Consider the following 26029-nt stretch of genomic DNA (forward strand, 5'->3'; position numbering starts at 1 on the left):
CCATTCTACCTTATTAACTAGATTCTATGATGTTGCCACCACACTAGGTCACCCAAACATGCAGGTCACAAAACATACCCTCATCATTAAGCAGCACAGACATATCCATATATAATATCAATGATGCGCACTTAACGGTTGACTAACTCATGACTTCAGGAACGTAAGCAAAGAAAACTACCCTCCATCATGAAATCTTCAAGTGCTCAGTGGAAGTACAGAGAGATGACATGAATGTGCCCCACGACAAGATTTATTTTCATGCAAGGTCCTGACAGGAGGATGACTTTGGCATCTCTTTTCCTCCGAATAAGTTTTCTCTAAATACATTCCATCTTTATAATTGATACACACGTCCTCTTGGGGCAAGGATTTATGTAAATGTATCATTCACAAGATGTGCTCAGGGAGGAAGTGTCCCACCTTGTTTAAGGAGAGGACAAAGCAGCTTTGCCAGTGTGGAACAGCAAATGTTTCCAGCCAGGACGCAGAGCTGACAGCACAGGTTTTGAGAAGAATAAATGGCCTTGACTTTCAATTTAAAGAAAATAGCTGCTTTTGATAGAACGGTCTGGGACACCAGATGTGTTCTGGAAAGAAAGCCCACTTGCTGCGTTGATACTGAGAGCACGTCTGCCTTGCACAGGAGCTGGGCCACTGGCGTGCAAGGCCTCCCTCCGTTCTCTTTATCTAGCCGTCAGGTTGATTTCAGGCCACTACTCCCACCTGGCCCATCCCAGGAAGCCACACAGCTGGCTGGTCCCCTGCTCCTGATGTGGTGAGATATGCTGTCAGCCTGGGAGCTTCAACCACCCACCACTGCAGGCAGGTAGACTTTCTGTGAAGTGCAACAGAAAACTGCCAGAAAAAAAAAAACTGACCAATCCCGAGCCCTCTGTTATCAAAAGACATCTGGGGGTGTAGCTCAGTGACAGGGCACTCCCATAGCTCCCCCCTCAGCTTTGTTAAAGACAAGTGGGGGCTGGAGAGATGGCTCAGCGCTTAAAAGACCTGGGTGCTTTTGCAGAGAACCTTGGTTGGACTCCCAGCAGCCACAGGGTGGCGGCTCACAAGCATCTGTAACTTCAGTTCTGAGAGACCCAGTACCTTTTTCTGTCCCCCAGGGGCACCAGGGACATACGTGGTGTACAGACATACATGCAGGCAAAACACCCATGTGATATAAAATAAAATAAAATTAAAAAGTATTTTAAAAGAAAACACAAGTGTATCTACACACTCACATGAGTGTATATAAATGCACATACATGCACACACACACACACACACACACACACACACACACACACACACGTTCTAGCCAGCTTTTGACACTTAACCCCTTGAGAGCACTCTACAAACCATTTTGTTGAACTCCTCACTTTCTTTCTCCCGATAAATATGTTCTACTCAATTCTTGGTGTGCAATCCATTTACTGTGTAGCGTGCCCTCCTCCATTCTAGAAAAAACACGTGGGCACAGGAGGTGGGGAAGGAGAGCCGACTGAAGAAAAAAAAAATCTAAATTGAGGTTTCACTTCCTTAGATGAACTTACCCAGAGACTAAATTCTCACGTTGTCAACTGCAATTCTCCTGGTGCTTGTACAGCATGTTCTGGGCTAATGTATTAAAATATGAATCTTTTTATAAATGCTAAGTGTGATTGAATGCAGCTCATCTCTACTTACTCAGTTGTATCCGAGCATTGATGCTGTATTTGGTCAGTTCCATGGTAAACTTCCTTAAAGGTGTGTGGGGACATCTTCAGAATTAATAATTTTCCTGGTGCAGAGCCACACTTGATTTAATGGTGTCAGGAAGTGGCCTTGTGCAACAAGGCGGTGCTTTAGAAACAAACCCAGCTACTAATGTGCTTGGAATTAGGAAGGACATGTTCCCAAGTGTCACCAACCATCTCCCACAGACATTGCACAGGGGCTTTCCAAGGGAGACTTCTGCTGTAGCAGATACATAGTTCCCGAGGCCACGTGGAAGCAGGCAGCATCAGTATCAGTAATGAAGAGCCATAAATTCTCCTTCCTATCTTCACGTGCTATGTGGGGTGCCTTCCTTGTTCTAATTCAGAATGTAACCATTTTAGCAGAGTGTCATCCATCAAGAAAGTTTCAGCACCTTCCAAATGGTGGCCAGAGTGCTATATATAGAGGCCGGCAGAAGCTGGCAGATCCATCCCTTGTGGCACATTCTCTGGTTGAAAATGAGGAAACAGAGTGAGGGAAGGTGCCAAGATGGAGACAGGAAGCTCAACCCGGAGTTGCTCAGCCACTGATGACAATCACTGCGTGTGGCACCGATTGCCATTCGGAAGGGACAGGGTTTGCTTGAGTAGTGCCTGCCTGGCCCACATCAACTCCTTAGTGATGAGCCTGGCTTAGATGTCGCCTTTTGGTCTAGCCCCTCATCCTCAAGGCCCATGTGCCCACCCTTTCATGGCTTTTTCTGCCACTCATCATGTGGTCTTGTCATGGGTGTCTCTCTGCTGTCCAGCCAACTGCCTTCTTAAGAGCCTAAGTCTCTCTTACTTTTCTGAGATTGTGAAATTCATGTCAGGAAATTATTATTTGAAGCTTATGTCTTTTCTGCCTCTTGTATTTCATTAGTCTCTTAAAGCTGCTGTACAGACTTCCACAAACTAGACAGCCAGGGCAACAGAGAGCACTAGAAAAGATTTTGAATGTTATCACAAAAAGATGAAAATGCTTTTATTTATTCTTTAAGAATTTCATATAGGTATATAATGTATTTTAACCATATTTACAAACCCTCCACCTTCCAGGATCTCCCTACTCATGTCTCCAACTTCACATTTCCTCATTTTTTTTTATAATATCGAGAAATGTTTGAGGTGGTGGATGGACTAATTACTCTGACTTGATCACTCTATATTGTGTATTGAAACATCACATTGCATCACATCACATTATATCCCAGAAATACGTTCAATGTTTTGTATCAACTATAAATAAATATTTCAAATACCCGGTGGGGCGGGGGCACCCACAGACTTACTGTGGTGCAGCTATTGAGGCAGAAAGTCCAAAATGAAGTCATGGGTACTGGCTGGAGTGCAGGGCAGAATCCCTCCCTCCCTCTTCCTCCTAGAGGCTGCTGTTGGCAGTCAGTCTTGCATTCCTTGACTATGGGAACATCCCTCCAGGCTGCCCCCTCCATCCCCATGGCTCAGTATGCTTATCCCCTTTCCCTCTTCCTACAAGGCCATCTGTTGTTAGATAAAGGTCGATCCTCATCCAAGTTAGCCTCCTCTTTTCTTGAGAACATCTTCAAAGATCCTCTCTCCAAATGACTTCATGTTCACAGATATCAGAAGTTGGGATTTAAACAGGGCTTTCTGGGGGAAAGTATCTCAACCCACAATGGAAATTGGTAAGAACCATTCAGAGTTTAGTTGAAGCAAATTTATTTCCTCTAATTTCTAAAACTTGGTATAACTATTGGAAGGGCACTGAGTGTACTGTGTTCATGCAGTGTCCACAAAGGCCAGAAGAGGGCATCAGATCACCTAGAACAGTGGTTACAGATGGTTGTGAGCTACCACGCGGGTGCTGGGAACTGAACCCAGGTACTCCACATTAACAGCAAGTGCTGTGAGCCACTGAGCCATCTTGCCAGTCCCTGGAATTTCATTTGATTCACTGTCCTTGGCTTTGTGCAATGATATCAATATGTCTAGTAGCAGAGTTCCAAACAACAGAGCTGTCACTGGGTTACCCCTCATGTGATAGGTTGGACAAATGCTGTCAGGGAATTTCAGCAACATGGTGGCCAGGGTGCCCTTGAAACCTTTTGTCTAAGCTGAGAACGTGCTCTCACAGGCACAGGCACCTGTGTGTCTCATTGACTGAACTGTCAGTCCAGGAGATACTGATGTGTGGCTGATATCCAACAATCTCTATTGAAAGCCTGTTAGTTCCCTGCAGGTAGGGGCTGTGCTTGCCCACTGGTCATCACACTACAGGGTTCTGCTCTGGGCTCTGTGTGCCTTAGCAGAGTTAGAAATGTTCATCTGACCACACCAAGTTAAGTGGTTGAATTCCTCTGGTGGGGAGGCTGATGCCATAATCTGCAAGGAGTCCAGCCTATCTAAGAAAGTAAGATTGAATAAGTATAAACAGGAGACTGTGCTCTGTGATTCAAATGGAAAGAAACAACAGAAAAAGACAGCTCCCAGGAAGACTGCTCTTGTCGGCCAGGAACAGATCAGTTTTCTCAGCCGTGTGTGAAAATTGCTTTTCTTTAACTGCACGCTTAATGTCAGATATGTGATTTGGTCCATTTCCTGTGTTCTGTGGGTCTATATTTCATGTCTCCTTATTAAAGTAAGAGAGATAAAAACATAAATTACATTTATACACATGTACATACAGATCTTCATACACATAAACAGGACAGAACTAAAGAATAGACCAAATATGTAGTAAACTTTGGTAGTTGTATAGTTCTACCATATTTAAAAAAAATGTGTATGTAGGTATTTTGATTGCCTGTATGTCTGTGTACCACATGCATATGGTATCTGTGGAGGCCAGAAGAGGGCATCAGATCCCCCGGAACTGGAGCTACAGATGGCTGTAAGCAGCCACATGGGTGCAGGGAATTGAACACAGGACCTCTGCAAGAGCAGCCAGTGTTCTTAACTGCTGAGCCATCTCTCCAGCCCTATTATATTTCTCTTGAGGTAGGGTCTCACTGTGTAGACCAGACTAGCCATGAACTCACTATAAATCTCGGGCTAGCCTTCAGCTTTAGATCCTCCTGTCTCAGCCTCCAGAAGGCTGAGAGTATAAGTGTCTGTCACCATGTGAGGTACAGAGTTTGAAGGTTATGAAGGTTCAAGACTTCTCTAAGAACTCTGATGTGTGATGTGTGCACACACACACATGTATAGTCTCATATCAGCAGAACATGATAAATCTAGCTTTTTCCCAGACATAACCATCTGGAATGTAGTATTCTTCCTGAATATGAGCATATTTCTAGAAGGGACATTTCCTAGGCTTCTCATGGTGTTGGGTACCCATTGCCTAGTTGGACATGTTCCTATAACTCCTCCATCCTGACCACTTTCATGGATTCAATCTGAATGAGATGGCAGAAACTATAGTAGGTACCATTCATTGTGGTGATCTCCGCCACTCTGCCCATCTGAGTGCTCTTAGGGCTCAAACGGACAGTAACACAAACAGCATTGACTTAGCCTCAGAAGGCATGGGTCTTATCCAAGCGCCAGGCCCTTCTATCTGTGTGGTGTCTTTACTCCACATCCCGTTTCCTATGTTGTATCTACCCTCCGCCAGGAGGCTGGAATGAACTTAAAATAATAAATGTCAAAGCACCTCCAAACAGTCTTCCCTCACTGAAATATGTCCCCAGAAGGTTTCAGCCAGACTCAGGCACAGATATATTTGCAGGAATTCACCGGATACAGATGCCAGCAAGATTTGCTTTGGTTATTCTTTAGAAGGTGATTTCTCTCACTTTCTCCTCACTCTGCCCCACGCTACACATGAGGCAGGCCTAGGAGGAGGCCTAGGTTCCCTGGTGGGGATCTCTAAAATGTTAAAACACACACACACACACACACACACACACACACACACACACACACACACACACATACATACATTTAGAAAAAGCAGTCAGACTTTGAAAACTAACAGCCTTCAGGATTCCTGACTTTGGGAATGGTGTGTGTGTGTGTGTGTGTGTGTGTGTGTGTGTGTGTGTGTGTGTCTTCCCATCTGTCCATAAAGAGATCTCTGGTGCTCCCGTGGCTCCATCCTGGATCTGGAGAGATTGGAAGCCACAGAGTCATTGAAAATACTGAGAAAAATGAAGTTTAGATAAAGACCAGGCCTCCCTGTAAAGTGACTTGAAGCTACTGCTATCAAAATTCACTATTTCTTGCATTTATTCAATAAACTCTGCTATTTATAGATTTATTATGCAGCAGAAAGTGCGCCAGGAACAAATGACTATAGATAGTAAGGCATCAAATAGGATGTCTCATGTTAACCTTGAATGTTGCTCACATTTAAAGGAACCAGAGGCTCTTCAGCATTGAACTTTGACCCAGAATATTAAATATTTCTGCTGCTTCTCATGGGTTTTATACCTTTGGGAGAGTATAATGTTAAAATGACTAATGGCTCACAGCAGACCAATAGTTCTTCATAGCTTTAATTGGGTTACAAGGCTGGTTCGCAATGAGTCTTGTGGGCAGATTTCTCCCAGATGTACCATTTTACTGTTTCAGAAGTTATTTCTAGGAATGAATAGACCAACAAAAATTGTCTTCTTAAGGAGCATGTCATATCTGGCACACTCATTCTTCATTTTCCATTGCGTTGGCTTGGGTTTGTAGAACTCAGCCTGGTATTTAAAGTGGAGGGTTGGGCCATTTGTCTGAGTTCTGAATAAAGGACGTGAATGCTGGTGGGCTCTTCTTCCCACTTGCCTTTTGTCAGTTAAGTTTTTATTTTAATTTTAATTATATTTTGTTTTGATTTTAGGTTGTTTTCCTTGTCTTGTTTTTTATTTGTTTTATGTGTTTATATTTGTTTTCTTGAGACGTAGAAAGAGAGAGAAGGAGAAAGAAAGAACATGAAGTTGGGTGGGTAGAGAGGTGGGAGGGCCTGGGAGGAGATGGGGAAAGGAACGAATGGGATTAAAATACATTGTATGAAAAAAAAACTGTTTAAATAAAAATTTAAAAGAAAACAGCAAAGAAGTGCTGAAGACTTTCTTGACCACACATTCCTTTAATGGGAATAGAGATATAAGCCTTGGAGCTCAGTAATATTCGGATTTAGTTGACTGCTATGCTGTGGAGCTGAGCAGGCCTAGAGTGCTACGCTTTGCAGACAGACCTAAGTCAAGCACAGGCTAGTCTGCTTGCTGCCGTGAGAGCAATTTCTACACCAGAAATCCAGGCACTAGACAACATACGCCATGGCTTCTTTACATGGTTCTGTTCCGTGCCCCTGGTCTTCTGAGTGTGGTAACTGACAGATGCACTGTAGAAGGGAAAACCCGACAGAGTACAGCACCAAGCATGAATCCTTGGAGGATGAGTCTCAGGGATCGTCTCTCCCCTTCTTCTGCTTCACAGAAGTCCTCCTCACAGCATTGCTGCGGGTCCCCAACCCTCCTCAGTGGCAATCCCGTGAGAGTGACACCCATAATGTCACACAAGGCCAATCCCACTATCCCCCAGGAAAAATAACTACTTCGTCCTTATTGAATGAAAACTAGTCTTTTTTTTTTTCTTTCTAGCATTGACTCGCTCTCCCAGATTCTGCCCTGCCCCATAAAAACCACCATGCCTGTCAGTATCCTGAAGGAGCTTCCCTCCCAGCTCACCAAGGGAATCAATATGGCTCACTATAAAATTTCATTATTTTCTTCAGCAAAATGCCTCTAAATCTTCACACCTCTTCCCTACTCTTTCCTTGTCTTTTGAAGGACAGGGAGCCATGATTGATCTTATCTTGTCCTCTGTTGCTTTGTGACTTCACCTTCCCAGCATTCCCATCACATTGGTCTAGTGGATTGGCTACGCCTCTCGCCCCTCAGCCTACAGCCAAGGCCAGGTTCCTCCTGCCCTGCAGATGCCTTCAACTGTCTCTGCCAGCTCCAGAGTCACCGAGGCTGACTTCCTCTGTCAGTCTGCTAAAAGTAATCAATAAATTACATCCTCAAAGTCTTCGCTTTCTCATTCTGACTCACTTTTTTTAATGTAACTTTAGGCAACGGCCACATTAAACACAAAAGATTATGGAATTTTATCAGCTGTTAAAAAAAAAAAAAACCTGCCCTCCATTGACCTTTTAGATTGGTAGGTAATAAAAATGTTCTGCACTCTTCTAGCCTAGAGTACTACGTAATTCAGAACTGCAAACATCAAGTTCTATGTAACAACCCTCACAGTGGAACTTCTTTCCCCATGCCTGTAGAGGGCCCAACATCTCTGGGACAATGGCGGAGTTCCTGTTTCTCTACTACCTTCTACTCACAGGCTCCTTGCTCTGTCTGCTCTCTCCAGGACAGTGTGAGATGGGAGTGGAGCAGACAAAGGGGAAAGAGAGGTGAGCACCCTCACTGACTATGCTAGGATTCCTGAATTCCCCAGGCCATCACTGATTATTAAAAGCCAACTTTTCTTTTGGTTGTCTTTTGGGGTTCTTCAGGGACTCTGGCAGAGGGATTCCAGCCTTCTTCCCTGATGTGTGACATTGGCATCCAATGTCTTCTGGCTTTGGCTGTATTTTCCATTTCTTTTTAATTAGGAAACTTTTATTCATTCCACATACCAACCACAGATCCCTCCCTCCTCCCTCCTCCCACTGCCCCCACAGTCCCCCCCATCCACCCACAGCCCATTCTTATCCATCCTCTCCTCCAAAAAGATAAGGCCTCCCGTGGGGAGTCAGCAAAGCCTGGCACATTCAGCTGAGGCAGGTCCAAGCTGCTCCCTTGCATCAAGTATTTTCTAAAGCGCTCACTTCCCCATTGGCCCCAGATGATCCTCTTGGGAAGAGTCTGAATGAAACTGAAGGAACTCGATGCAGACTCAGATCCATCAAATCACTCATTCATCCCATGTCCCAACCAATGGGCCACCCAGTGCAGCCGGGGGTCCTTTGCTACAAAATGCTCAGGGGAAAGCAAACTATGTAAAAACACCCCTCCACTTCTACCACTCCCTGCTGCTCATGGAGACTTCCCTCTAGTGCTTTCTGTCTCCCATGAAACCCTTGTTATGGAGCAGAAGAGCATTGCCTCTGTTTTAGAATGATGGAGTTCCCATCATAGTTGTCTGAGAACTCTTCCACATAAGACTGGGCAGTGGAGCATTTTCCTAGCATGTGTAAGGCTTCATCCCTCACATCACCAAAAGACTATATTAAAAAGCAAAGTCTTTCTTGAAGATCCTGCTCTCTTCAAGGGCTTAAGCCTTTGGCACCCTTGAAGTGGACAATAGGCCCAAAGGCTATATGTAGCTATAGGTGCTTGGAAATTTCTGGAAGGTGACCCAGCTCAGAGTTCATTTTGGGATCTAGTTTTTACTTCCTTGGGGTCTGGGTGAAAGTTCCATTTTATTTTATTATTTTCTGCGTGTGTGTTTGAGAGGGAGCACACATGTGCAGGTCCCTACTGAGGGCAGAAGAGGGTGTCAGATCCCTTGGAGCTAGACTTACAGGCAGTCATGAGGCCCTAACAGAGGTACTGGAGACTGAACTCAGGTCCTCTGCAAGAGCAGCAATGGCTCCAACCACTGAGCCACCTCTCCACCCCTGAAACTTCCCTTTGGAATTTCATCATATTTGTGACTGGCTCCCTCACCTGCCACATTCTTAATAATCCAATAAGTAATGTCAACTTTCTGACCATTGTGCTGAATATTTTTGTCGTCCTCTCTCCTTGATTTCTTTGTGGTGTGTGCCATTTCTGATGACCCCCTCCTCGAAATGCTGTCCCTTGGAAGTCTGGGGTGTTCTGCCTCCTGATCTTCTGCATTTCTGACTGTGTCTGGGCGCCTTCCAACTTTGCTCTTTGCCATAGATCCTTAGTGACTGTTCCCTGAGACTCATTCTGCATCCCTTTTTTCTACTTAATTACTCTGCTCCTAGCCAAGTTCATCTACTTTAATGGCTTCAGCAATGATGGTGATGGCCCACAATGATGGTGACAAATGGCCGCCAGATGGTAAGCAATAAGCGGAACCTTTTGAAGTATGTGTAATTTTCCCCATTTTACAATTAAGGAAATTAAGGCTTAGAGATGATAAATAATTTGTCTGAGGCCACACAGCTAGCTAATATAGAAGGCAGAGTTCAAACCTAAGTCTGTCTACATTCGACTATGAAATTTTAACCTCTAAATTCACTGACTGCCTCCCGATCTGTATGTCTAGCCTTGATTCCTCATATGAGCTAAGCCATATGTCTGACTTTCTAGTTGGACACATCCTTGATTATTCCACAGCCACAGAAACTTCAGTACACCCGGCACGTGAACTCATCACCTGGTGGTCCAGTTGTCAGCTTGCACTGCCCTCTTGGTTTCCTGGGTGAGTCCCGGGCACCGGCGTTCTCTGTAACACAGGTTGCAGAACCAGACCCTAGGACATGGAGCCATCTGTCATCACCTCTGATACCCACTCTCTAAGGCCAAGTCTTTGTTCGGTCAGCAGTGCATGGGCAGTGTCTCATCTCTGTCTCCTGCCTGGGCTGCTGTAAAGACCCATGAACTTGCTTTCTTAGGTCCAATGATTCCACACCTTATTTGGACAGGCTGACTCTCCTGAGTTTTGTTTTTTGTTTTTTGTTTTGTTTTTTAAATGATCACTGCACACCCAGACTCCTTAGCATGCTGATGAAGGTGGTTCTAACTTACCTCCCCCCAACCCCCTACCCCTGGCCATCTGCTGCCATCTGCCATCACTTTAGACCCCCTGCCCTCTAGTCCAAGGGATATTTGTTGGTCTCCTCAGTACCACTTCTTCTCAACATCTCCACCTTAGGCCATACTGTCCCACAAACCTGGGACCTTCTTCCTTCTCACCCCACACAAACCCCTCTTGTCCTGTCTCTTTGGTTTGTCTCAACCCCTGAGTTCTTATTCTTTTTCAAGCTTTTTGTTCCATTTCTCTATTATAACATTTTGTTGACTGCCTCACACCAAAGGTCTTTCTAAAAACAACGAACACAGTTTATATTGATCACATTAATGTTTCAGATAAAATACTGTAGTGTTGTTGTCTAAACAAAACCAAAGAAGTTAGTAAGGGCATTGTATTTGTGTGTTCCAAATACCTAGCTATCCATACTTTCCTAAGATGTGTGTGTGTGTGTGTGTGTGTGTGTGTGTGTGTGTGTGTGTGAGAGAGAGAGAGAGAGAGAGAGAGAGAGAGAGAGAGAGAGAGAGAGAGAGAGAGAAATTGGCTCTAGCAGCCATAGTGAAACATCCTATGATCATCTATCTCTAAACTGGAGATTTTGGAATGATAGAGTGGCATGGTTCATCCACGTGTGAACATGTGAGAACCTCAGAGATGTGTAATGCCCAGCCCATGGACAGGAACAGAAGAAAGGAGATGCCCCAAGCTTGAGAGGGAAGGGAATGCATGGACATTCCTCCCAGTTCCTCTTGCTTTATTTAGACTCTTGTCAGTTCAGATGATGCCTGCCCACATTCAGGAGGACGGACGGCTACATTGACTGAGTCTATCTAAGCAAATGGCAGTCTCATCCAGCAACGCCTTCACAGATACACCCAGAAATAATGGTTAATCTGGACACTCTGTGGCCCAGGTGAATCGACAGAGGAAGAAAACAGCCATTATTATAACATAGCCAGTGGCCAACAGAATGGGTAGGAAAACTGGGAATCATAGTTGACATTTTATTTCACTTAATTGTAAGCACCTGCACAGTAGGCAGAGGCATCTTTAATCTCCATATCCCACCTCACCTATAGAGCACCATGAATGTAGTAAGGACCCAAGACGTGCTGCTTGGATCGATGGATACAGATGCTTGTTTCTCTCGTCATCCCTTCAGATGCTTGAGGATGTAGCCCAAGACTTCCCCAAAGCTGAGCTTATTTTATTTCTTGAGATCAGTTCTTACTCTGTAGACCAGGTTGGCCTCAAACTCACAGGGATCCACTTGCCTCCACCTCCTGAGTTCTGGATCAGAGGCAGGCACCACCACACCTGACCCCTGAAGCTTGGCAAAGTTCCCACAGCTCCTTCTCTGAAGACCATCCTCCCATTCCTCTGGAAACCCCATGGCCAGCAATATAGCCTCCTGGAAATGATACCCCAACAGAACACAGCCCACCATAGGACCTTCGAACACATTTGACAGGGGCCCCAAACTTATTCTGTGCAGAGTAAGACAGGTTATGTTTTCTTTTATCTATAGCCAAATAATTCAGACTCACCGTTATTTTGGGGGCAGCTGACCTCTCTGGAGTTGTCTGATGTGATCTCTAGCTGGATTCTACTTGCCTCATCACAGATTTCCATCTAATGCTTTAACTATATTCATACCAGAGGGCATTTTATCAATTTTAGTCTTAATTCTGTTTACTCAAGGTTCTTGAGCATTCGAATTCTGCCCAGGGATTCATAATAGCAGGGGAAGGTGTAGAAATAAGATCTGAGTTTCAGGTCTTTTCCTTTACCAACTAAATTGTGTTTCCTGGAGCTTGCCTCGCCAAACACCAGTAACATGGTTGCTCAAAAGTTCCCAGACTAAAACAAAAAGACTAAAAACTGAAGTAACCCTGACGGGTTTCCTTGTGGGCTGCAGTGGCAGGTAGCGTCTGGCCAGTGAACATCTTTGATTGGATAAGTTTCTGCCTGCAGCTGGGCAACCAACTGTCATATTATAAGATAAACTTGGCCACAGTGAATTTTTAAGAACTACGTTTGAACTGGGAGCAGTTCATTGGTTGTACAGTAGCGAGCCAGAAGTGGTATGGTCTCCAACAAAGGCACATGGGGCTGAGGTGGGGAGGCTTTCATAAGGCAGTCCTGCAAGCAAGGCAAAGACATATTTGGCTAATGTGGAGGAGCAGCTTTATTTGGGTCACTCCATTGGAAAGGCCCTTGTTAGAAGGTAGCCGGCTGTGATTAGGCCTGTGCTTTAGGATGTGCTGGGTCTCAACTTGCAAGGCAGCTGTCATTTGAATAGAGTGGTGTCTCTGTCTTTGCATCATCTCTACCCTCCAACTCCTCTCAGGTCCCCCCAAATGCTTCCTCTCAAATTCATGACCCCCAAATATGTGGATATAGAGAAGAATGAAATGAGACCCATATACATCATCCTTTCAGAAATCGACTACAGTTTGCAGCCGGAGAGATGGCTCAGTGGTTAAGAGCACTTGCTGCTCATGTAGAGGACTGGGCTTCAGTCCCCAGAACCCACATGATAGTTCGCAACCATCTGAACCTCTAGTTTCAGCACATCCAATGTCCTCTTCCGGCCTCCACAGGGTGGTGCAGGCAAACTCTCATACATGTAAAATAAAAGTAAATAAATCTTATTTAAAAAAAAAAATCAACTCCAAATAAACCAAGACCTCTTAGTGTGAAACCTGAAACTGAAGCTGCCAGAGAAAATATCGGTAGGCAGTGCTCTACACAGTACAGGTGCTTCTGAATCAGACTTCATTCGCTCAGGCATTAGCCTCAATAATTGACAAGCAGGATCTCAGACAACTAAAAATCTTCTGTACAGCAAAGGAAACAATCAGGCAAGTGAAGAGGAAGCCCACAGAATGGCAGAGAATGGCCAACTATACATCATGTCCAATTGCATCTGAATGCTTTTTTTTTTTTTGAGTCCTATAGACAAAGAAAACAGATCCTTTTTTATCTTGACCTGACCCACATATACTCTTGAATGTAGCGGAGTCTTTCAAGATGTTCTTCATAGTACAGGTCTCTTTGTTTCTTTGAAATGTCAGTTCAGTTTACCACACCACGCACAGGTAATGTAGCCGAGCATTTTGGGAACTTAAAATGATTTTTTTAAAGTTAAATATCAAAACTTACAGAAAAATAAAAACCAATGTGGACAGCACTTGATGTGAAAATGATTTTTAAAATTTACTTTCCAAAGTGGGTGATAATTTGACCTGCGTGGAGACTGTATGTTTTCATATATTTTCATTATTTTAAGTGTTCCAAGTCACTGAAACACTGATTTTCTGTGACAATTCATTGCCTCAGGCTAGACTTTTCTCTCTCAACAATTCTTGAAAGTAAAAAAAAAGTATTGTTTTTTGATTTAAAAAATGTGTGTAGATGACAAGTTCATGTTTTAATGAGCAGGGCAGAGTAATTGTGAAATTACATGCCTATCTCTTCTTGGAGAGCTAAAAAGATACAAAGAGGAGTCTTCTAAATTCACATAAGTCCTAGTAAAGAATCTGTATGTGAGGCATTAAGAGGTGGCTCAACTGTTAGGAGCACTGGCTGCTCTTGTAGAGGGACTGGGTTCAGTTCCCAGCACCCACACAGTGGCTCACAACCTTCTGTAACTCCAGTGTCAGGGGATCCGGTGCCCTCTTCTGGGCTCTGTGAGCATTACACTCACATGAGGCACATACACAAATGTAGGCACACACATACATAATGTAAAAATAATCTTAAACAGAATCTACAGGTATTAGCATAGAGAAGGAGTGACAGCCAAAAGTCATCAGCGGTCAGGGTAGAAACTAGCTTGGTATCTGTTAACGACAAATCCATCTCTTGGGTCACTCACACATTTGAGTACCAACTGAAACAGGGACCACTGTATGTTCACCTGTGGAGACCGCCATGACAGGACAGTCAGGAGATCTCACTGGTAGCTTCTGAATTGACTTTTTCTGTGGAGAAAACAAACTTCTTTTCTAGCTTTGTCACTCCACCTTAATGCCAGTTTACCCAAATTTAGATTCTAATACAACTGTTTGTCTAACATTTGACAATAACAACTGTCAAGAGAATTATTCTGAGAATGCCATCGAAGGCAGAAAATTTGTATATTAAGAGGAAAAAATGAGCACTTTCACCTTTTTCTCAAGTGAGATATGAAATTTTAAACACATGAATTGAGCTTCCTAGATACGAAAATAAGGATCATGTACATCTCTATGCATATAAATATGTACTAGCCTGATATACCTAATGTTAAGTGAATGCATATAGGATGGCAAGACAGTGTCACGAGTACTGGGCACATCACAGTGCCTACAGGAAGAGTCTTAACCACAGAGAGCAAACATCTTACAGAGATACACTTAATATGCAAAATCCTAAGCAAACTACACAGTGTATCAGAAGTCAGGCTCCCCAAAGTAGAAAAAAGTAAAGACAGAGGCAGGGGGTGTGGGAAGGCTGTGGGGAAGACCACGTTAGACCGCAGTGATACTTCAGTTGACTTGAGACAGCAATGGAACCAGTTGTGAAGGTCTCTCTGTGGAGAACAGTGGAAGTGCCTGACATGCCCCCATGCAAAACCCTGAGGTGCCAGTAGGCTACAGTGTTGCATTGTGACTCCAATGCTAAACACCCAGAGTCCACACCGACTTCACACAGCCTGGTCTACCTATTGAGTTCTAGGGAACATAGAGACACCAGCATCTAACTAAGGTAAGGTAGGATAAGTACTCTTCTTTGACATGCTGCTCTCAAAAATTTGACTTCTGCATAAGAGCCTATGTATTCGGTTAGCTTTTAGCTCCCTGTACCAATGGAGAGAGTCTTATGTTGAGCTACCTGAAAATGGGAATAGTGCAACGCTCCTTTGGTTTGCTGTAGACAGCTTTATACTTCAAGCTATGTACATCCCTGTCCTTCAGAAGGTCAACTGTGAACTGGCTACTCTTGCTCAACAGCATCCCTTGTTGTTGGAGAACCTTAAGGCTGATTTTAATTTCACATGTGAAGCTACCAAATCCCAGAGGGGGTTGATGCCTGTCAAGTCAACCAGTAGGTTAGTGTTGAAGCTGAGACCTGAGGCTCTGACTTCCAACCCAGGCTTGCTTCCATCATTCAATCAGCCAACATATCACCACCAGAGGAAAATGTGGCCTCAGGAAGGTCCTAAAGATGGGTGGAGAGACTATCATGGTAAGATGGCCCATGATAAATTACCCTCTCTGAGCTAATGACCACTAGCGAAATGGAGAAAACCCAGAGCCAATCACAAAGTCTTGTCATGAGTATTCTACCCACCACAGGGGCAAAATCCATCCTACAAGGCTGCAATGTGATGGGCATATATGAATGCTTGATATTATCTCATTTCTTAGAGATAGCTTGGATACAGTGGAACAGAATTTTAGATCCTTATTTTGAGCGATTTAAGAAACATTTATCTGAACAACATGCTACTAAGTGTGGGTAACACTGATGTAGGATGAAAAAATATGTTCACAAACAGCTCCCAGAAAGAGGCTATCCATGTCTGGCAGCCCTGCTTAGCAAACCTAGACTGGAAAGTGAAGTAAGGGCTGCATGGCAACCCAAAGAGAAGGGCCCAGAAATTCTAGCTCGTGTCACACTGTTGAATAGAATATGGCTCCTGATGATCTCTTGGGTATTAAGATTAGGTTTACAAATATAACTGTCCCACAGCCTGCCCATGCCTATAGCACCAGTACCTGTGGATTCAACCAACCACGGGAGGGGGGGGGTGCCGCGAGACCTGAGTCTCTGACAAACATGACAAACTTGTCATGGTTGATAACTATTGACTGCTCTGTATTTTGTGTTATAAGCAATCTGGAGATGGTTTGAAGTATATGAAAGGGTATGTACAGGCTGTGTCATTTTTTTTCAGAGGTTTGAGCATATACAGCTTTTGGTACCAGTCTTCCATGGGTCCTGAGAGGTGACTACATTCCTTCCCTCTACCCAAGAGACAGTTATTTTCATGCAAATCTTATGCTGCAGCAAGGTAGCTTTCAGTATGAATCGCAGGGTCATTTAAAGCAGGCGGTTCTTAAGTTTCAAGCACGGGAAACCTGAGCTGGATAAAATACAAAGCTTCAGGCATATTGAATGCAATCTAATGTTCATAGATTTTTCTGCATAGAGAAGGAGAAGTACGGACATGCAGCTACAATCCGTACACAAGAGCTGATCTTCCAGTAAGTAAGCAAAATGAGAGTGATTAAAACTAAAAAAAGGAGCCGGGCGTGGTGGCGCACGCCTTTAATCCCAGCACTCGGGAGGCAGAGGCAGGCGGATCTTTGTGAGTTCGAGGCCAGCCTGGGCTACCAAGTGAGCTCCAGGAAAGGCGCAAAGCTACACAGAGAAACCCTGTCTCGAAAAAAAACAAAAAAAAACAAAAAAAAACAAAAAAAAAAAAAAAAAAAAACTAAAAAAAGGAAAAAAAATTAAAGATGATAAAATTAACACATGTCGATGAAAACACGCTTTAAAAAATGTATGCAAGCAATCTAAAGTGTATTAAAATGGAGCAAAGACATTTTGTCCACCTAGGTTGCAGCCCAAGAGGGAAAATGTACTGTGCTAGCAAAAAAAAAAAAAAAGTACTTAAGTAAAAAGAATAAAGAGAAAGAAAACCCAGCCTTCCAGCAGTCTGATCGATAGCATTATTTTTAAATGCTCATGGGGTGTTTCTCTATTTGGACAGACATTGTGGGCTGAGAAAAGAGGACATCACGTGAGGCCACAGCTTTGCTGTGACATGCTGAGAGCATTAGCACATTTCGAACTGTCTTTTAAGTTCATTGCTGTTAATTATAACTGCTCATATTTGGGTTGGAGCCAGCAGCTACAGAGCCTGTTTGAATTATTTAGAGTGTAACAATTCTGTTACCCAAGTACCTCTACCCTGGTCGTTTGGAAAGAAAGCCTGGCCCAGGGAGCTTCTGTAGAGTTCTCACCACTCTTAATTCCAAAGAAGAGAGTCAAGCCAGAGCAGGGAAATGACCTATGAGTTCACCAATTGGAGCAGGAGAGATGGCATTATAACATCATTTGGCCACTTTTAGATATCTGGTGAATTATTGGCCAGCAGCTGCTTAGCTATGATGGATGGTTCTAAAAATAGCAACTCAATTTGAGGTCACCACCAGTTTTCTGTAAAGAACAAGGCAGTCATCAGTCCTAGGCCACATGGGCTGTGTGACCGCCATGACTAGTCAGTTCTACTGCAGTGAGAATCAGCCTCCACAGCAGGTAAATCCAGCTCTGCTCAGCAGAGAGGGCAGTAGGCTCAGTGTGACTTGTAGGTTGTCGTCTGCTGAGTCCTAGTCAGAATCATTCATTTTATCTGAGTCTTTGGAGAATATTCTGCTTCACAAGGGCTTAAGACAGCACAACTCAGCTCCAGAAGAAAAGAAAAAGTACATGCCTACAGGCAAATACACACATGTGTACACACACGGCATAAAATACTACTGAAGTTCTAAAGCATTATCATGTCAGTCCATCATCTATCACCTGCCCATCCATCCATCCATCCATCCATCCATCCATCCATCCATCCATCCATCCATCCATCCGTCTTTCTGTCATCTTTCTGTTATCTCTTCTAAACTCATCCATGAAGCCAAATCATGAACTCTTGATCTTGCAAGATTTTGTTTTTTGAAGAGTGTTATTTAATGTGTATGGATGTGTAGGCTGCATGTGTGTAAGTACACCACATGTGTGCACATCTGATACCCGTGGAAGCCAGAAGAGGGAGTCAGCTCCACCGGAATTGGAGTTACAGTTTGAAGCCTCCATATGGGTGCTGGAAACCAAGCCTGGGTCCTCTGCAAGAACAGCCAGTGCAGCAAGAACTAGCCCCTCTTGCTAATGTTTTGTTTATTAATCGTGTGTGTGTGTGTGTGTGTGTGTGTGTGTGTGTGTGTGTGTGTGTAGGTGCATATGTGTGCAGTGGAGGTGCCTTCTACAATCATCCTGACTCTGTCTTAGTTTTGTTTCCTGATGCTGTGATAAAATACCCCAGCAAAAACAACTAGGGGGAGAAAGGATTTATTTTCACTCACAAGTCCAGGTTAGAGTCCATCATAGCAGAAAAGCCAAGATACTAAGAATCTGAAGCAGCTAGCCACATTCACAGTCAAGGGCAGCTTGCTTTCTCCACTCCTGCCCAGTTCAGGATCTTCTGCCTAGAGAATGGCACCAACCACAGTGGGTAGGTCTTCCTACTTCAATTACAATAATCAAAATAACTTCCAAAGACATACCAATCAGACCCAGAAAATTGCCCATGGAGACTCCCTAGATTGTGTCAAGTTGACAATTAGAACAAATCATCACATGCTCTCCAAGTTATCTTCTGATGGAGTCCTTCCTTCACTGAACAGAGAACAATTCAGCCACACTTGTTAGTGTAAGCCCCAAAGATTCTCCTGCCTCTGCTTCTCCAGGGCTGTGATTGCAGACATATGGCTTCTACACCGGGTGTTTTTAACATGGGCGCTGGGGGGTGACCTCAAGTCCTTGTGCTTATAAAGTGCTTATAAGGCAAGCACATCTCCAACTGAGCCTTCCCCCTCCTCCTTTTTTTTTGGCAAAGCTTTTACAGTTTCCTCTTGAGTTCTCTGAGACAATTATTCTAGAAAGAATGAGAATAGAAGGAAAGAAGGAAGGAATGAGAGAGAAAAGGAATGGATTAAAGAAGAAAAGCATTTTTCTCCTACCCAGATAAGACTCTAGACTTCAGATCTGCAGTTTAGACATTCAGATGGCTATGTGGAGGTCTTGAATTAAAGGGGCCACACATATCATGGGCCTTTCAGAATATGTTGGGCACCTGAAGGATACTATTTGGAGGAGTGACAGAGGTCAGAGGAAGTTCAGTTGCGACGCATGAATAAATAGTGGGTGTCCGCAGCTGCCATCCTCTTATCCTCTGAGCCCTCTCAGACTGTTTTGCTCCTCAGCGCCCTCTCCTGGAACAGGTCATGTTAGGCCATGTGTTTGTTCTGCTACTGTCTCTCCCTGTCTCATGGGTGTTGGCATCAAAATACCATGACTTTTTTTTTTTTTTTTCATGTCCTTGAAGAATCTCTTCCTCCTTCCTGGGCATTCTTCACAGAATCAGTCCCTTTCCAGAACAGGAATGAGGCTTATGTCTAACCCTTGGATCCCAGCAATCACAGGAGAGAGAAATACACAGCATGAGCACTTTGTGACTCCCACTACTGTTGCTCTTGTCCTTTATTGAACATTGGATATGGCGTCTTGCATGCTAACCAGCATGTGTACCTATACCTGGGATAGAGGTAGCTCTCTCAAGGCGTGTTAAAGAGGTACTGTGACCTTCCCACACTGCGTGTTTGTGCACGGCAGAACCAGAATGTAAACTATGATCTGCAGCTCACGCCCTGCATTGTCTTTGGCTCGAAGCTGTCTCTTACTGGGGCCAATTATAGCTCCTGGTGATTGAAAAATTGGCCAAGATATTCATTACACAGCTTTTAATTAATATGAAAGTTTGGCCTCTGTGTGACTGTTCTGGCTGTTGGTTGTTCTTTCTGTTGCTGATGGCAGACGAACGAGAACACAGAGAATGTCTGGAAATTTATCTCACTGCCCTTTTCCAAAATGCAGTCCAAGGCTGTGCGTCCTGCCCCCAGATGCTGATTCATTGGTGACTCAGGGGACCGAGGCAGCGTGTGTCCTTTGTTGGTGCCACCAGCTGTATCATTTGTCTCGTAGCATCTCTACCCCTCACTTATCTCTCATGAGCATTTCAACACCCACAGGACCCAAAGTCTCCTCCTCCTTCAGACTTCCTTCAGCCTAGGGCAGCCCACCAGGCCCTGGCCTCTTCCCAGTGACTCAGACTCCCTTTGCGCAGCGTAGGGACCATAGTAGGCAAAATAGTAAGGCTGGCTGCATCCGAAATCCTGTTCCCGGGTCCATGGGGAGTCGGGGTTCCTTCCTGAATGTGACCTCAGCAGGCTGCTTAAACACTCTCGGGAGTCCTGAGACCTTGAGTTCTGTCTCTGTGGGTTCTTGTAACAGTTCCATCTGCTTCACTTAGTGCTGAACACCAGGTCTTCGCTGTCCCAGCTCTTTCTCACTCTTTTACTGGTCAGCAACCCCAAAGAGCCATTGTTCTAATCGCTTGAGATGGAAGCAAAAAAAAAAAAAAAAAAAAAAAAAAAACTGAGTCTTTTTTCAGAAATGTGGGCAATGGGGTGGACTCTCATTTCCAGAGTCAAGGTTTTCCAGCCCCCGTGTCGGCTGCCGCATAATTCCCAGGAGGCAGCAGTGCTGTGTGCCTGCTTGCGCGGGTCTAAAATGAGTGATTTCCTCTGTTCCTCTTGCTGCACCTGGTATTGTGGGGATTACTGCAGATTTACTCCTACCGTGGAGCACAGCGGACTGCTCACCGTGGTCTTGAGCACCTTGGGTTTTTTGGGGCGTCGCTGTTGCTTACACTCGCGCTCTGCCAGCGTTATTGATGTCCCCCGGATGACAGAGTCCCATCGTTTGTATTTCAACTCTTGCTTTTGTCTCAGTAGCTGCTTCCGCGCATCTTCCGCTCTGTAATAATCTTGAGCGAGCTGCTCTAATTTCCTCCATAGGGGCTGGTTCTCTTTGTTGATGGACGGGTAGGTCTTCGATTCGCTCTCCTTCGCTGACAGTTCCCCAGCCTGGCTCTCCTCCTGAGCTGACGTGGGCTGTGTCTTTCTTCCCTGCACCGTACATGGAACTTCTTGTTCACTCAGGCTTTTCTCTGGTGAGGCCCGTTGCCTAGTCACTACCTGCAGCGGCTGCTGGAGGTCAATCTGGTTCTTCCTGTCCTGGGATTGAAGGTCTGTGGTTGGCTTCATGTGCCCTGAGACCACAGGCTTCCTTTTTTCTACCTCACCACATTCTTGGGCACAGCCCTTCCTTGGCCTCTCTTGATTCTTCTTAAATTGGTTACAGTTTTTGATTAGGCATTCTAGAAAGGACTTGTCAGTCTGAACCTTTGGCTCCTGAGGCTGCCTGGCGTCCTCCAGCTGCTCCTGGGGTACCTGAGTTTCCTTCGTATTCTTACACGGCTTCCGAGTTGGCCCCGCTTCAGCCTTGTGGAACTCCGTTAATGTCTGGGGCTGGGAATACTTGCCTATGCCAGTGACCTGCGGTGGCAATGGAAAGGAAGCTCGGCGGTCCTCAGCCACCAGGCTCCTTGAATAGGAGCACTCACTATGACCCCTCTGAAGTGGGTGGGCGGGTACTGCCAAGGGATCAAAGCTTCGAGGCAGAGGACGTTTAGCCATCTGGTAGTAAACATGAGTGAGGTCGGCCCAGCTAGCCTGGGGTTCACTCAGGCCCGCCAAGCTAGCCTGGTAGTTGCACTGTACCTTAGTTCTGGCTGGCGCAACCGGAAATTTTCTCATCTCCTCCACCATCAAATATGCACTAACAGCTGGCTGGACAGCAACGCGGAGCCCGGGTCTTTGGGGGTTCATAGTTGGTTTCTGAGTTGTTGAAGCCCTGCCCTCTGGGTTTTTACCTCCTCTCACCCTCCTGGGACCATGGCTTTGCCCTTCCCAGGCCCTATCCTACAAAGGGCAGGGCCTGCTGTTTGGCAATCTGTTGTTTCTCTTCTCATGTGCCCAGTACTCCTAACTTCGTAGTTGACTCGCCCTAGACTCCGATTTTTATCCTCCATCATTGCTGGAGGTTTGGAGCCAAAAGAATTCTCTAGAGTCACAATCACACTCTGGAACGCTGGCCCACGAACAGTCTATTCTCCACTCTCTAGCCACACCATCTCTATGGTGTGGTAGGCGGGGCCTCATGCCGGGACCGTCTTCCACTTCCTGTGTCACCATTTTAGGGAATGGTATCATCTGGGGAATGCACCTTTGCACAGGTAACGTAGGCAGTGGGGTACAGACGTGGCACCTCCAGCAAAAGATTGACAGTGAGCAGAAAGCGAGAAGGAAGGGAGCTGAAGTGCCCAGAGTGGCTTTCCAGAGACTTGTGCCCTATATAAAAGCCCGAGGCGCTAGCTGGAGTCAATTAGATGTGTTTTCTGCACTTGCTTAGGGCATGCTTGGTGCAACTGACCACATTAAACTGAATTATTTTTCTGACGAAATTGCAAGCTTCATGACGGCCAGGGCTTTCAATCTAGAGCAGTGATTCTCAACCTTCCTAGTGCTGCGACCCTTTAATGCACACCTCATGGTGTGGTGACCCCCCCAAGCGTAAAATTATTTCATTGCTACTTCATAACTATAATTTTGCTACTGTTAAAATTCATAATATAAATATCTGTGTTTCTGATGGTTTTAGGCGACCCCTATAAAGGTGTCCTTCGACCCCCGCCAAAAGGTCTTGACCCACAGGTTGAGAACTGATAATCTAGATAGAGTGTGATACGTTGTAAACAAGTTTTTTCTCTGTAGTTTGCCAGAGATTTGTGTTTTGTGTGCGTACCGTGTTAGAAGCACTGAGGCTACAACAGGAAAAAAAGAAAAAGAAAGAAAGAAAGAAAGAAAGGAAGGAAGGAAGGAAGGAAGGAAGGAAGGAAGGAAGGAAGGAAGAAAAAGAAAAAGTTGTGACCTTCACAGAATTGATTCAGTGAAAGAGAAAACTTGAGGAAAGAAATGATCACGGAGAGGAAGCTCCAAACATGAGCCAATCTGTTGGCTTTGTCCTCACTGTGACAGAGACCTGACATTAATGACCTGGGGGAGAGGAAGGATTCCTCTGGAGTTCACGTTAGAGTCAGTGCAGGAGTCAGGAGCAGAGCGACTTGAGTTCCTGTGGCCAGAAAGTGCAAAAGAGCATACATGCCCCTGGGCAACTCTTTCTCACACGGAGCACCCAGGTCCACATGAGCACCCAGCTGACTCAAGGAGCCACAGGGACAAGGGCAGAGCAGCCCGACCCGCTCCCCAGCTGCACCCTCAGCAGCAGATTCTGTGTCCTGGGACACAGCTTCACTCTCTTTTATTCAGTTTCCTTCCATTCATTTTGTGATTTTTATCCTTTTCATTTTTATTGGCATATATTCATGGTACATAGTGATAGGTTTCATAAAGACATTTTTCATTCGAGTATATGATGTACTTCGGCCATATTCACTCCATTGTAGCATCACATTTCTTCCCTCCCTCCCCCTTTTCCCATATAGTCACACTTGTACGTTCATGTCTCGTGTGTGTGTGTGTGTGTGTGTGTGTGTGTGTGTGTGTGTGTTATAAGAAGAAAACAATATTTGTCTTCTGAGTCTAGTTTATTTTACTTAATGTTTCTAGTTCCATCCATTTCCCTGCAAAATGGCATTAAACATTGTGTCATTCCTCTTTATATCTAAATAAAACTCCTGTGTACGTGTATCACATTTTAAAAAATCTATTCATCTTTTGATAGACACTTAGGCTAATTTTATAACTGGAATATTGTGAATATTGCTACAGTAACACAGATGTGCAGGTGTCTTTGGTGTCTGCCAACACAAGCTCCCATGGGCCCGTTCACTTGAGTGACATAGCTAAGTCCCATGGTTATTCTAGGTTTAATTTTTTTGAGGAATCATCAGATTGATTTCCATAGTGGCTGGACTAATCTACAGTCACTTCAGCACCATAAAGATGCCTTCCTTGCCCCTCATCCTTTCCAGCATTTATTATTAGGCTTTCTTTGAAAATATTTTTATTAATTCTTTGAGAATTTTGGGGGGGCTGGAGAGATGGCTCCATGCTTAAGAGGACTGACCATTCTTCCAGAGGTCCTGAGTTCAATTCCAAGAATCCACATGGTGGCTCACAACCATCTGTAATAGGATATGATGCCCTTCTGGCATGCAGGCATACCAGATTTGAGAGAGAGAGAGAGAGAGAGAGAGAGAGACAGAGAGAGAGAGAGAGAGAGAGAGACAGAGAGAGAGACAGAGAGAGAGAGAAAGAGAGAGAGACAGAGAGAGAAGAGAGACAGAGAGAGACAGAGAGAGAGAGAATTCTATAGATTGTATTTTGATCATATTTGCCCCTCCCCCAACTCTTCCAAATCCATGCCCCTTCTGTACCTACCCAATTCTGTGTCTTCATTTTTTTTTTTTAAAACCCATCAAGTCCAAGCTGTGCCATTTTTTTCTTGCTGGCTATTGGTGCAATCATGCCCTGGACTTTTTAGTTGGGAGACTAATTTTTTATTACTACTTCAATTACATTGCTCATTATAAGTTTATTTAAATTGTTTATATTCTTTTGGTTTAATTTGTAGATAATATATGTCCAGAAACATATATATCTATTTTATCTAGGTTTCTAACTCTTTTTCTATGTGAGTTTTCACAATATGCTATAATGGCCTGAATCCCATGGCATCTATTGATGTCTTCCTTTTCATCTCTAAGATTATTAATTTGGGTCTTCTCTCTCTCCTCTGCTTAGATGGCTAAGGCTTTGTTGACCTTGTTCATCCTTTCAAAGAACCAAGTGTTTCATTGGTTCTTTATATTATTCTTTACTGCTTTTGCAGCATCAGAGTTGAACCCAGGAGCTCTTGCATGCTAGACAAGTACTCTACTCTTACATCTCTAACCCTCCTTCACTTCAAAACAAAGACAGTAAAAACATCATCAGGGAATTATTGTGGAAGTTAAACAAACTGGTCCTTTAACTCAGTACAGCATCCCAGGCACACAGTAGCATCAGCTGGATGTCTGATAGGAACACAGAGTGACAGGTTGTTCATACATATGCTAAAGTAGGACGTTGACGAATGTGAGGAATTTGGAGCACAACCCAGTGCCATTCAATGTAAGTTGTCACCATTATCATCTTCATTGTCTCTGTTCCCAATCTCCAACCTTCTCCGTGTTTCCTGTCATATTCTTTTCTCAGCCTCACACTCCAGTTTTATGAGATGCATGGAATTTTGTAGGACATATTTATTTAAATCTCTAGCTTCCAACAGGCTCTATGCTGTGTGTCAGAGCTCATATTTTTGTTACCATGTTTCAAGAACCTGAAGTTCTGCCTAGCAAATCAAGTGATTAACACATCTCAGTTTTAACAAGATGAGTTTTGAGGTACCCTGTGACGGCAATCAGCTTGAGGTCACTTACTATAATGCAGTTTGCCCCCTTGAGGTTGTGTGACTCTGTTGAAGTGTCTAGCAGTTCCAAGCTCATTTCTTCATCAGGGTTATCATGAGGGCTGGAAACACACACACACACACACACACACACACACACACACACACACACACACACACACACCAGTCCTCCTCTCAGATTCACACTGAACAAGTATCAGTACCCTGGCTCCCTCCATTCACATCCACCGCTGAAATCCCAGTGCATATGAATGAAGGGAAGTATGTAGCTGGGTTCTTCACCCTTTGAAAAGTGACTCTATGTGTGTTATTTCTGATGGTCCTCATGGCCACCTTGCACATGGACAAAGGCTTTTATTTCTGTCACACAGCTGAAGAAACAGATTCAAAACCAAGACCTGACCTCCAGCTAGTACACGCTTCTGTAG

The 26029-nt window shown here is 44.4% G+C and overlaps 1 protein-coding gene across 4 annotated transcripts in view; it reads left to right on the top strand.

The window, feature by feature from the left end:
• Positions 1-26029, top strand: part of Dclk1 (doublecortin like kinase 1) — a 302152-nt gene that overhangs the window by 141432 nt on the left and 134691 nt on the right. The window lies entirely within an intron of this gene.

The sequence above is a fragment of the Peromyscus maniculatus genome, chromosome 6 (genome assembly GCF_049852395.1).
Source record: "Peromyscus maniculatus bairdii isolate BWxNUB_F1_BW_parent chromosome 6, HU_Pman_BW_mat_3.1, whole genome shotgun sequence".
NCBI classification, from domain to species: Eukaryota; Metazoa; Chordata; class Mammalia; order Rodentia; family Cricetidae; genus Peromyscus; species Peromyscus maniculatus.